Raw genomic sequence first — 13,937 nt, 5'->3', positions numbered from 1 at the left:
ACTACAGGGGTAACAACATACAGTGGCACACCCCAAAATGCTCTGGGTTTTTCTGGCTTGCCCTCCTTCCAACAGCCAATGCTTCTGGAAAAGGTTCAAGCCAAGCCTGACCTCTGCACACTGGGATGAGTTGCTTGTGGTTGATTCTCTGCTAGGTGCTGTTCCATTGCCACCAGGCCCACTCTCTTCATGTGCACTGTACTGCCCCACCTCCCCGGGTCTCCCTGCACAAAGCCTTTCCTGTTTCCATCACCTTGCACCCACTGAATCAGTCCCCATCCTCTGCTCCCCATGTGCTGGGTATAAATCTTTCCCACAGAACACCGCTGTCCTCTGCCACCACCATGCACTCCCCAAGGATAGAGACCACTCTGCAACTCCAGGGACAGGCACTGGCAAGAACTCTGAACTGATCATTTTTGTATAGTAGGACTAGCTGAAGCAAGCAAACTATCCTCTTCCCACCTCCACGATTTGGTTCATTTCATTTTGTAATCTCCAATGCCCTTTCCTGGTTCTCCTCTCTGGCTGTCCAAATGCTAACCAACCATTAAGAACAAGCTTGATTCCCACCTCCATGAAATGCTTTATGACTACCCTTTATTGATTCATCCCCCCTCTAAAATCCTACAGCACTCATTATACCAACCATGGTTTCACTCTCCATGAGTGATTCTGTGCTTTGCCTACTTGAGTGTCTTTTCTCTCTAACTGTATTACAGAAGTTAGTATTACTGAGTGATTGAACATACATTTCTTGGGTAGAAGATAATTTTCTGTTTGGTTGGTCCTTCCTACAACACTAGGGACAGTCAACTGCCCAAGCTCAGGCATAGACCGGCCATCCCTGGCCTCTTAAACCAGTTCCAGCTCCTTCAATTACTGTGCATTAAGATTTAGCTTCAAGTCCTCTAGCCTATCCTGCCTTCTTAGATGGTAATGTCTCTGTTTTGAGGTGGGGTTGGGGTTAACATGGGAGTTTGTTTGAAAAGTTCTGGTACTAGACGTCAAACTTCCCTTGGGCTAGTAGACAAGATCAGTAAATGACAGTGAAATCAGTCAATCACATAGCGAGCAGGGCCATATCCAGCATCGAGATCAACCATCGTTATTTTGTAGATAAAGGAATTGCAATTCTTTGAAAGAATTAACATCTATAAAAGGGTTCTTAACCTGGGGTCTATGCCCCACAAAGGCAGTGGATAGAATTCGGGGATGCATGAACTTGGGTTGTGCTTTATTTTCCTATGGCTGTTATTACAAAGGACTACAAAGTCCATGGCTTGAAACAACATCAATTTGCTGTCTTAAGACTCTGGCAGTGAAAAGCCTGAAATCAAGGTGTCCACAAGGCTGCATTTATCAGAGAAGCTCTCCAGGAATATCCATCTCTTTGCCTTTGTCCAGCTCTGGGGCCTGCTGGCCTTCCTTGGCTTGTGGCATCTCAACCTCTATGTCCATCATCACAGCCTGACTCCATCACTTGTGTGTCCTTCTTATGAGAACCCCTGCCATTGCATTGGATCCCAAATAATCTCCCTGTATCAAAATCTTTAACTTAATCATATCACCCAACCACCATTTTCCACATAATTGACAAATTTCAGTTATTAGGGATGAAAACTTAGGAGGATCATTACACTACATGTAGAAAAATTTTCATAAATGGTAACAGAAATTTTGCATTTTTGTCTGCTAGAACGTGGACAATAAAACACCATAGTACTAGGAATGCCATTGTACAGCTGTGGCAGATATAATGCAATATCCATTATGTTCATCGTCACTTGAAAATCACTGTAGTCATCAGCCTTGCCAATGAATTTCCGTGTATGTGTGGCATCAGTTAAGAAGACAACCTCATAATTGTCCAAACACATTGATGACCAGATTTCCAGTTTCCTTTGTATCATAGATCTTGTTTTCCAAATAAAAGACTTTGAGATGAAGAATCATGGCTACTATGGTTTGGATATTGAATTTGGTAACCCCCAAAGGCCCATGTGTTAAAGCCTGGGTACCCACAGTGTTAGGTTAATGGATTAATATTAGTGGTCCATGGCTTAGAGGTGGAATCCTGACCTAATTATGGTGTCAGGGAGGTGGGCCTTAATGGAACACCCTTAGATCATGGGGAAGATGCACTCAGAAAGTAGTTCTTGCAAGAAGTTAATTACATCTTCAAAACTAGCAGCACTCTCTCTCTCTGCTCCCTGGCTTGTCATGGGACCCTTCCTTTTCATGCCTTCTGCCATCCACCACCCTCATCAGATGTCAAAATCCTATAGGTCTGACCTGATATTGGACTGTGAATCTCCAAACCATAAGTCAAAATAAATCTTTTTCTTTCCTAAGTATACTGTGCATGGTATTTAGATGTAGTATTACAAAGCTGACTAATACAGTGTCCAAGGGATTTATGCAAGAAGTATTCTAAGGAGAAAGTGGCAAGGAACTGGGGAAGCAGGACAGGGAAAGGAAGAGGATGAGCCAGGGTGAGACCTCAGTGAAGTCCCAGCCTTAGCCTTCCACGAGGAGCTCCAGAGTGAGCATCACAGCTGAGAGCATTCCCCAAATGGAGGCCATGTAACTAGGGTTTCAAACTCTGAAACCATTGTTCACTTAGAAATCTCCAAAGGTTAGAAATACCCTAGGCACTGCTAGCTTTCCTCCTCTGAGCACTGTTTCAACTGGCCAAAGGCAGTACTCCAAAGAAATCCAAAAGGTAGGTCAAGAAACAAAGCACATGAAACCTGAGGGATTGAAACTCAGAATTAGTACAAAGTCTGCAGGTGAACTTGGGAAAAGCACCTACATTGCCTGATATACTCTGTGTGAGACTGTATTTTTTTTTTAATTTAAGGTAAACAAACTTCCAATAATTCATAAATACAAGTTTAGGAACGTAGTGATACTTCCCACCATACCCTTCCTCCTGCCCATGCTCCCACCCTTCCTTCTTCCTCCTCTCTTATTCTCTCTCAATTTTTATGATGATCTACTATCAGTTTACTTTATACTCAAAAGATTAATGTGGGCCAGTGCCACGGCTCAATAGGCTAATCCTCCGCCTGCGGCACCAGCACCCTAGGTTCTAGTCCCAGTCAGGGCGCCAGATTCTGTCCCAGTTGCTCCTCTTCCAGTTCTGCTCTCTGCTGTGGCCTGTTAGGGCAGTGGAGGATGGTCCAGGTCCTTGGGCCCTGCACCTGCATGGGAGACCAGAAGCACCTGGCTCCTGGCTTCGGATCAGCGCGGTGTGCCTGCTGCAGCGCGCTGGCCGCAGTGGCCATTGGGTAGTGAACCAACGGAAAAGGAAGACCTTTCTCTCTGTCTCTCTCTCCCTCACTGTCCACTCTGCCTGTCAAAAAAAAAAAAAAAGATTAATACTACACTAAGAAAACAGTTCAACAAATAGTAAGAAGGAAAAAAAAAAAAAGCTGTCCTTCAACAGTAGACACAAGGCTATTAATGATCATCATCGAATCGCAAACTGTCAATTCCACTCATATACATTTTTGACACCATTAGTTTCCACAGATCAGGGAAAACATATGGTATTTGTCTTTTGGGGACTGGCTTATTTCACTAGATATAATGGTTTACAGTTGCATAATTTTGTTGCAAAAAACCAGGATTTCATTCTTTTTTATGTCTAAGTTGTATCCCATTCTCTCTCTCTCTCTCCCCCCACCCATATATATATTTCTCTATACAGTCATCAGTTCCTGGAAACCTGGATTAAATCCATATCTTAACTGTTATAAATTCAGCTGCAATAATTCCAGGGACAGATAACTCTTCATTTGCTGATTTCATTTTGTTTGGGTAATTTCCCAGGAGTGGGGTTGCTAGTCGTATGGTAGATCTATTTTCAGATTTCTGAGGTATGTTCTTACTATCTTCCACAATGGCTGTATTAGTTTACATTTCCACAAACAGTGGATTAGGGTACCTTTGCCCCCATATCCTCACCAGCATTTGTTATTTGTTGATTTCTGTACGAAAGCCATTCTAATTGGGATGAGGTGAAACCACATTGTGATTTTGATTTGCATTTCCCTAATGGTTGGTGATCCTGAGCATGTTTTCATGTCTGTTGGATTTTAAAAATTGAATCTCCTCTTTTGAAAAATGCCTGTACAAATCCTTTGCCTATTTCTTAACTGGATTGTTTGTTTTGTTGTTGAGTTTTTCAGCTCTTTATAGATTCTGGTCATTAATCCTGTTTATCAGTTTCATAGTCTGCAAATATTTTCTCCCATTTGGTAGGTTGCCTCTTCACTTTGCTGTTTCTTTTGCAGTGCAGAACCTTCTCAGTTTGAGATAATCCTGTTTGTCAATTTTGGCTCTGGGGTCTTTTCCAAGAAGTCTTTGCCTATGCCAATATCTTGCAAAGTTTCTCCAATGTTCTCCGCTAGTAATTTGATGACATCAGCACATAGATTTAGATCCTTAATCCCTTTTTATTTTTATTTTTTATTTTTGACAGGCAGAGTGGACAGTGAGAGAGAAAGAGACAGAGAGAAAGGTCTTCCTTTTGCCTTTGGTTCACCCTCCAAAGGCCACCGTGGCTGGCGCACTGCAGCCGGCGCACCGCGCTGATCCGAAGCCATGAGCCAGGTGCTTATCCTGGTCTCCCATGGGGTGCAGGGCCCAAGCACTTGGGCCATCCTCCACTGCCTTCCCGGGCCACAGCAGAGAGCTGGACTGGAAGAGGGGCAACCGGGACAGAATCCGGTGCCCTGACCGGGACTAGAACCCGGTGTGCCGGCGCCACAAGGTGGAGGATTAGCCTGTTGAGCCACGGCTCCGGTCCCTTAATCCCTTTTGAGTTTATTTTTATACAAGGTATAAGATGGGAGTCTTGTTTCACACTTCTGAATGCAGAGCTCCAATTTTCCCAGCACCATTTTTTTAAGAGCCTGTCCTTTCTCCAGGGATTGTGTTTAGCTCCTTTGTCAGAGATTAGTTGGTTATAAAGGTGTGGATTGACTTCTGGAGTTTCTATGCTGTTCCATTGGTCTATGTGTCAATTTGTGTGCCAGTACCAGCTGTTTTAATTACAACTGCCCTGTAGTACGCCTTGAAATCTGGTATTGTGATGCCTCTGGCTTTGTTTTTGTTGTGTTAAATTGCTTTAACTATTCAGGATCTCTTTTGTTTCCACATGAATTTCTTTTTATTATTGGGATAAGAATTTTTTTTTAAACAAGAATAAATTTACTTAATTTCTTTTAAAGATTTAATGATATACAAAATGTATATAGTATAATATCTTTAAGTAATACACTTTTTCTTTCTCCCCCCATCAATATTAAACACTATTTAAACAGCTTATCTCTTTTTGCCTTGACTGTATCTATGAGATACACTACTTAATACAAATAAGCTTTTTACTGCTGTCTTCCAAATAAAAATGAAAATTAGTACCTAGGAAACAAACAAAAAGGAAAAAAAAATCAAAGCATAATTTTATCTATTTATTTGACAGGTAGAATTACAGACAGTGAGAGAGACACAAAGGTCTTCCCTCCGTCGGTTCACTCCCCAAATGGCTGCAACGGACAGAGCTGCGCCGGTCTAAAGCCAGGAGCCAAGTGCCTCTTCCTGGTTTCCCACGTGGGTGCAGGGGCCCAAGGACTTGGGCCATCCTCCACAGCTTTCCCAGGCCACAGCAGAGAGCTGGACCAGAGAGGAACAACTGGGACTAGAACCGGCGCCCATATGGGATGCCAGTGCCACAGGTGGAGGATTAACCTAGTGTGCCATGGCACCAGCCTCTCCATATGAATTTTAGCATCCGTTTTGCTAGAACTGAGAAGAATGTTTTCGGTATTTTGATTGGGATCACATTAGCTCTGTGAGTAGCCCTACTTCTGAGCCAGCTCCCTGATGACACTCCTGGGAGGCAGCAGAAGACGGCACAGGTGTTGGACCCTTGCCACTCATGTGGAAGACGAGGATGAAGTTCTGGGATCCTGGAATTGGCCTGGCCCAGCCCTGACTGGTGTGCCCACTTGGGGAGTGAGCCAGCAGGTTCTCTCTCTCTCTCCTCTCTCTCTCTCTCTCTCTTTCCCTCCCTCTCTCTCCCTCTCTCTCTCTCAAACACACACACACACACACACTCTGTTGCTCTGCCTTTCAGATAAATGAAATGAATCTTAAAAAATGGAATTAAAAAATAAGCTTATTGTGTTGCCACCAAAAGTCTGAAATCCATGAATATTGTTTTTATAATATACAGTTTCATGAAATTTTTCAAGACTTTTCATATGCATGAATGTTTCATATAAGACTTTGAAGTAAAATTATTGTTATGCAATGGCAAATCTTGTCCATAATCAGATGACAAAAAGGTATATTACAAATATAAACCCCAACACATAAGATTTTAACTTTTCTTCCACTGGCTTTGGAACTTCCTAAATTATCAGCATCACATAAGCTGAGGGCATGGTAAATAGGACAGGATAACATATCAAAGAGCTGGAATCTATTTGGCTAAGTTGTGGGCAGTCTTCTAGACTTTTGAGCTTGCTCTTGAAACCTCCAGTTATATACGCAGTCACATTCCTTCACTAATCTCGGAAAACTTAGCTGTAATTTTCTCTTATCTCCCTTTTCACAGATTTCTTACCATTGATGAATGCTGTGAAGAACCATGATAGCTTGAGATTTGGCAGCTTGCTAGCAAACAAGTAGCTTAACAAGTTTAGAGAGGACAGGTGAAAATACAAGCTCCCCGGCTCAGAGACAGGATTTCAACAAGAAGCGCAAGTACCAGCCGATTGACATTGATTTGCTGGGCTCCCATGCCCACAAATGTGAGAAGGGCCAGGGATGCCTGCACTCACTATGGGGTGCATTACAGGAACCTGTACTCAGGGAACCAGATCTTTTAGCATGGTCACAAAGCCCACCTGAACTTTGTCTCATACGAGACATTATATTGTTTACTGGCTGTCAAGAAATCTTCCCATCACTCAGAGGTGAAATCTGCCTCCAGCTTCTAGCTGAAGGATATTCTCACTACAAACATTCCCCAAAAGATCGTTTTGAACAAAGACAGTCAATGCTTCTGCTCACAAGACATGTAGACATGCAAGAGACTCACAGAGGATTGTGTCCCAACACACGTAAGTCTTGCTCATCACACAAGGAGACCCAGACTCCTCTGGGCTTCTTTCTCCTCAGCTACTCCCCTGCCACTACCCTTCCTTCCACAGCTGAATGTCTCAGAATTTCCATTTATTTCTCTTCCAGTTGCTTCTCAGGCAGTTGTATTTTGCCTTTCCCTGTTCCTCCAGAGTCCATGGATCCCTTTGCCATTCTATCCAGTCTGTACTTTCAGCAATTTCCACACTGATGGTGACTCCAGTCTCCAACATCTCTCTTCCCTGACATGCCTCAAGTTATACAGCTCCATCTTTCTTGTTGACTCTCTCATCGCCTCTCCCTAATCTGTTCGCTGTTCTTCCTCCACTCCACATTAAACACTGGATTTCCTCTAATGCTAATACTTGTCTTACAGTTTTATATACCTGGGTCATTTTATTCATCACTACATTATCACCATTGGGCTATTGGACTCTCTTCTTTTATTTATTCTATTTATACCCTACTCTGTATCTTCCTTTTGAATTGAATAGATTCAATCACCTCCTGTACAATATTAACAAATCAAAAACAGAGCCTACGAGTTTTCTTCTTCAAATCTACTCTGCCTCTATCAATCTTCCCTTTGGTGGCCAGAGTCATCTCCTTAGCTCCACAGATTAGAAAAACAGTGCCCCTTCTACATGCCACTTGATGTGTTAGTCTATTTTCTATTGCTATAATAAAATACCTAAGGCTGGGTTCTTCTTAAAGAAAGAGAATTTATTAAGCTCACAGTTTTGAGGAGCTGAAAGTCTAAAATTGGGTGGTCCTGCCTGCTTGGTCTCTGGTGATGGCCTCATGGCAGAAGGCTTCACCATGATAGGAGCACAGCACCTGCAGGGGAGCTCACCCAGTGAGACAAGAAGCCATAGTGATAAGAGAGAGGCATGGATCAGGCTTGCTCTTTCATGACAAACCACTCTCACAGGAACTAACTCACTCTGCAAGGCCGACATTAGTCATTTCTGAGGGGGTTTCCCTAAAGATCTGACCACTTTCCCCAAGGCCGCACCTCTTACAGTTTCCACTCTCTCTCAATACCACCACATTGGGTAGCAAGCTCCCAATACATGAACCTGTGGGGACAAACACATCCAAACAATGGCACCTGACTTCCATTGATCTATGGGAACACTTTCATAAAATATTAATTTTGTTAGGACAAGGCATTGTATCCACTAGATAGAAAACTACTTACTAAAAATAGACACCCATGTTGCCACTGGTATAAATGGCATCCCTTAGAAGCAACCTTGTCATTCACCACACAACCTTTGAAGCACACGTGGTCACCCTGACCAGCTGGAATACATAAGATTTCTCTGTTAAGAAACACCATGACATTTTATCCATGCATGGTCTTGAACGTTTACTTGACAGAATGAAATAATTAACCTTACTATCAGATACATTCATGCTAAATTTTTTAAAAAGGAAGAAAGGAAGAAAAGCAAGGAATTGTTAAAACCATGTCCTTGAAATCTCCTAGGAGGAAAAAGAGCAACAACACGGCACTGTTCCTACTGCAGAATTCATGGCCAAGGCAAGGAGGTCTCTGAGGAGCAGTTTATGTTTTTCTCTTTTCCCTGCCTGTCTCCTCAAAATGTAAATCTTGACAAAGCTGACTCTTAAAAATAAAGTAAAAGAGAGAGGGCCTGTAATTTTCCAGCTTGAAAAGCAATAAACAAATTGCTACGATGACGCAGCTGCACAAAAGCTGATTAAAAAGCCAACTTCCGAAGGAACAGCACTATTCAAAACAATTATTAACACCAGAAGCCTGCAGATCATTTGATAAATCACGGCTCAAATAGAACTGTTTTTCTGCAACCCATAGCTGCATGTACTTGAGTCTTTAAGGAAAACTAAAATGTAAGTCTTAGCAGGCTTTTCCAATCTGTATCTCAAATACTATGAGGATTATTTTGACTATTAGGGAATGCATCAATTAAATGATACCATCTTTGGAAGCTTTTATGGATTCAATTTTTGTCATTGCTCCAGAAACTATATTTGTATGTCATTCCTTTATCTTTCAAAATGCACCATTGATTTTTGTCTATATTAACCTTAGGTAAGTAATAGCATTTTATTAACACGAGTGTCATGTAAACAATATTGGTGTTTTATATTATGAAATGCAAATTTCAGATAGGTAGTAGTATATATCATAGCATATCTGCAGGAATTTGTCATTTTACCATTGGTTATGCTGAACTGCAAGATTTGAGCCAGTCCTTCACAGATATATGAAATTATGTAAGGCAATCCACCATACTGACTGGAGCCTTGTGCTAAGATGCCCATTCTGGTATGACTTAGCCTGCTAACTCAAAATACAAGAAGAACAGCCCAGGAACAATGGGATGCCCCAAGATTAAAATCTCAACACTATTGCTGCTAAGAATATACACATAGGATAGAAGAGGGGGCAATAACCTAAGAAGAAGGCAATGCAACAAGAATTGTGTGATATGCTCAGATTTTAAAAGAGATAAGAGCTTCTCAAGAGGACTGATTCCACCTGACTTTAAATCTTATTATAAAGCTGTAGTAATCAAGACAATGGATTGGTGAAAGCATCAATGGATTTATGGATCACAATGAAGAGCCCAGAGATACAGCCACACAAATACAGTCAACTGCTCTTTGGCAAAACAGCAAAGTTAATACAAGTACAATGGAGAAAATATTCATTTCAAAAAAAATAATGCAGGTACTATATTCTACCATTCATGAACATGAACTCCAAACGCACCAAAGACCTAAATGTAAGATAGAGAATCATAAAACTCCTAGAATGTAACATACAAGAAAATCTAGGTGACCTTGTGTTTGCCAATAACTTCTGAATTACAACATTAAAAGCAAAATCCTAGACAGATTTTTAAAAACTGAAAAAGAAAAATCATTATGCCACATTTCATTAAAATTAAAAGCTTCTGTTCTACAAAAAGCACTGCTATGAGAATGAAAAGTTAAGGCACAGACAGAGAGAAAATATTTACAAACCACATATCTGAAAACAAACTGGCATTCAAAATACAACTCTTGAAACTCAACAATAACAACGACAATAACAAACCTCAATTTTAAAGTTGGCAAAAGATCTGAACAGACATTTCACCAGCGATAAACAGATGGAAAATAAGCACATGAAAAGACGCTCAGTATCATGTTAGTAGGGCACTACAAAGTTAAAATAGCAGTGATACACCATTACATGTTATTGGAATGACTAAAATCTAAACTCAACAACAAATGCTGGTTAGGGTGTGGAACAGTAGGGATTTTCATTTCAGGTGAAAATTAAAAAGGTCTGGTCACTTTGGAAGATAATTCGGTGGTTTCTTACAAAATTAAACATATCTTACCATACAAATACAGAACTTGTACTCCTTTTTATTTACCCGGATGAGTTTAAGACAAACGTACATGTGAAAATTTGCATATTAATGTTTATGGCAGCTTTATTCATAGTTGCCTAAAGCAAGAAGGAATCAAGATAAACTTTGCTATATCTAGAGAATTGAATATTATTCAGTGAAAAAAAAAATGAGTTATCAAGCCATGAAAAGATTCATAAGCTTTAAATGCATCGTAGTAAGTAGTAAGGATATCAATAGGAAAAGGCCATATATAGTCTGATTCCAATTCTATGACTTTCTAGAAAAGGCAAAAGCAAAGAGATCAGTGGTTAGCAGAGGCTTGGTTAGGGTAGGAGGGTTAGGCTGGACAAAGGGCTGAATAGGCACAGCACAGGGGATTTTTTTTTTAAGGCAATGAAATTATTCTATATTATACCAGATTGGTTAAATCACATAAAATGCTCACAACAAAGACTGAACCCTAATATAAATTATTGTGATGGTTAACTTATGTGTCAGCATGACTGGGCGAAGGGATTTCCAGGCCCTAGTCCAACATCATCTCCCTGTGTGTCCATGAGGGTTTTTTCTGGAAGGTGGGAATTTGAATCAACAAACTCAGTCAAGAACCTGCCCCTTCGCCAACATGGGCAGGCATCATCCAACCTGCTCAGGCCTGAAGGAAAAAGCATAGGAAGGGCAGATTCTCTCTGTCTTCTGGAGCTGGCACATCTATCTTCTTCCCTGGGACCTCACAGATCTTGGTTCTCAGACCTTCAGACTCCACAGCTTACACCCGCATCCGCTGGCCCACAACATTTGGATTCAGGTTACATATATATCACTGGTTTTCCTGGTTTCCCAGCATGCAGACAATTTACTGTGGAACTTCTCAGTCTCTATAATTGCACGAGGCAGTTCCCACGTAGACCTCTTCCTGTGTGTATCTGTGTTATCTGCTTCTATTTCTCTGAAGAACCATGATGAATACAGCTCCGGGCTTGAGTTAACAATAACATATCAATATTGGTTCATCAGTTGTGACAAATGCCACATGCTAATACAAGATGTTAATAATAGCCGGCGTTGGCCAGCGCCACGGCTCACTAGGCTAATCCTCTGCCTGCAGGTTCTAGTCCCGGTCGGAGCGCCTGATTCTGTCCCTGTTGCTCCTCTTCCAATCCAGCTCTCTGCTGTGGCCCAGGAGCACAGTGGAGGATGGCCCAAGTCCTTGGGCCCTGCATCCGCATGGGAGACCAGGAGAAGAACCTGGCTCCTGGCTTCGGATCAGCGCGGTATGCTGGCCGCAGCGGCCATTGTGGGGTGAACCAACAGAAAAGGAAGACCTTTCTCTCTGTCTCTCTCACTGCCCTCTCTGCCTGTCAAAAAAATAAAACAAATAAATAAACAAATAATGGCCGGCGCTGTGGCTCACTAGGTTAATCCTCCACCTGCAGTGCCAGCATCCCATATGGGCGCCGGGTTCTAGTCCTGGTTGCTCCTCTTCCAGTCCAGCTCTCTGCTGTGGCCCAGGAAGGCAGTGGAGGATGGCCCAAGTGCTTGGGCCCCTGCACCCATATGGGAGACCAGGAAGAAGCACCTGGCTTCTGGCTTCGGATTGGCACAGCACCTGCTGTAGCGGCCATTTGGGGAGTGAACCAATGGAAGGAAGACCTTTCTCAATGTCTCTCTCTCTCTCTCTCACTGTCTATAACTCTACCTGTCAAAAAAAAAAGATGTTAATAGTAAGGGAAATTGTATGCAGAGATGCAAGAGGGAAGAAGACCTTTGGAGATTGTTTTCCTTTCTATTTTCTTGTAAGCTTTAAACTTCTCTAAAAAGATAAAGCATATAAATTTTTAAGAACGATAAATTCTAATGATTTTGTGCCTATTAGGCTATGGGGAGGTGAGTGAATAAGGGAAAGACTAGAAATTATTTGTTACCAGAGGGAAAGGGGAAATAATTTACATCTGTTAAGCCCTACTGTGTGTCAGAACCAATGCTAGGCACTCTCCATAGACTCTTCTCCCTGGAGTTGTTCCTGGCAACATCTGTAAGGATGACAATGGTCTCATTACTGTGAGGTGAAACAACCTGCCCAAGGCGGGAGGGAAGTGGGACGGAGAGGCACTGGATTGTTGTACAGCAAAATCTTCAGGTTGAAGCCCTAACCCCCAATGTGACTCATTTGCAGATAGTGCCTTTAAAGAGATGAGGTTCCATGAGGTCATACGGATGGGCCTTAATCCACCAGGACTTACAAGAACAGAAAAAAACAACAAGGATGCATCCTCACAGAGGAAGAGCCAGCACAGAGATAAGGTGGTCCATAAGCCAAACAAGGAGAGAGGCCTCAGGAGAAGCCAGCCCTGCCCACACCTTGGTCTGAAATCTCCAGCCTCCAAAACTGTGAGACAATAATGAGTCAAAATATGAGTCTATTGCTTAAGCCGTCCAATCTGTGGCATTCTATGACAGCAGCCCAAGCAGACTGGGACGCCTGTGACACCCACACTATGATTCATGGAGTCCCTGGGCCTAATAAGAACCTGTGCAGGGATCACCTTGGGAGAACAGCAGAGAGAGGCCTCTGCCTTCCACGCCATCCTCATCTTCTCCCCAGGAACTGCTTATTTTCTACGTTTCTTTATTCTTGAATATTTATCTTGATTAAGCTTAAAGATGAGTAGCCCAAACCACCCTTCCACAAAATGGACAAGCCCTGGGATGTGGACTTGGATCCCAGCACTATTAGGATGTTGTAGGACTTAGCGGAAGCTATGTGGACAGACAGACCTGGGAAGACTGTTCCATCCTTGCTGGTCTTGAAGACCCACACTGTCGTGCAGATGCGACTTCTCCAGCTTGCAGGATGTGATGGGCCATCTGCTTTTGAGGATATGTTCAAGGATGGTATTCTGTTTGGGGCAGGTTCTCAGGGGGCCTTATAGTCAATTCAGGATATCTCTACATGAGTAATTTGTATATGCTTCTTTTCCCAACCCTGATTCTCCTTGAAAAGACTCAGGTGTTGCCTTAAGCCACCGCTTAACGTGAGATTCCTCTCTCCACCTCAGCAGGTGCTAAGGGATCTGAGCTGTCTGCCCTCCACTTCAATGCTGTCTTCTAGAGAACACTTGGGGATGCTGCCAAGCATTCTAAAATGCACAGGACAGCCCCATACCATGAAGAATTAGTTGCTACAGCTGTGGTTTGGATGTAGCTCACTTCCGCCAAAACTTGTGTTGAAATTTAATTGCCAGTATAATAGTATAGAGAGGTGGTAAGGATGTTAAGAGGTGTTTGGTCCAAGGGAGTTGCATCCTTGTGAATGGATTATGCAGTTCTCATGACACTAGGTTAGCTATCACCAATTGCACATTATTGTAAATTTTGTTTTTTGTCCCC

The sequence above is a fragment of the Lepus europaeus genome, chromosome 13, assembly GCF_033115175.1.
Source record: "Lepus europaeus isolate LE1 chromosome 13, mLepTim1.pri, whole genome shotgun sequence".
NCBI classification, from domain to species: domain Eukaryota; kingdom Metazoa; phylum Chordata; class Mammalia; order Lagomorpha; family Leporidae; genus Lepus; species Lepus europaeus.
The sequence above is the reverse complement of the archived record's forward strand: the minus strand, read 5'-3'. Positions refer to the sequence as shown.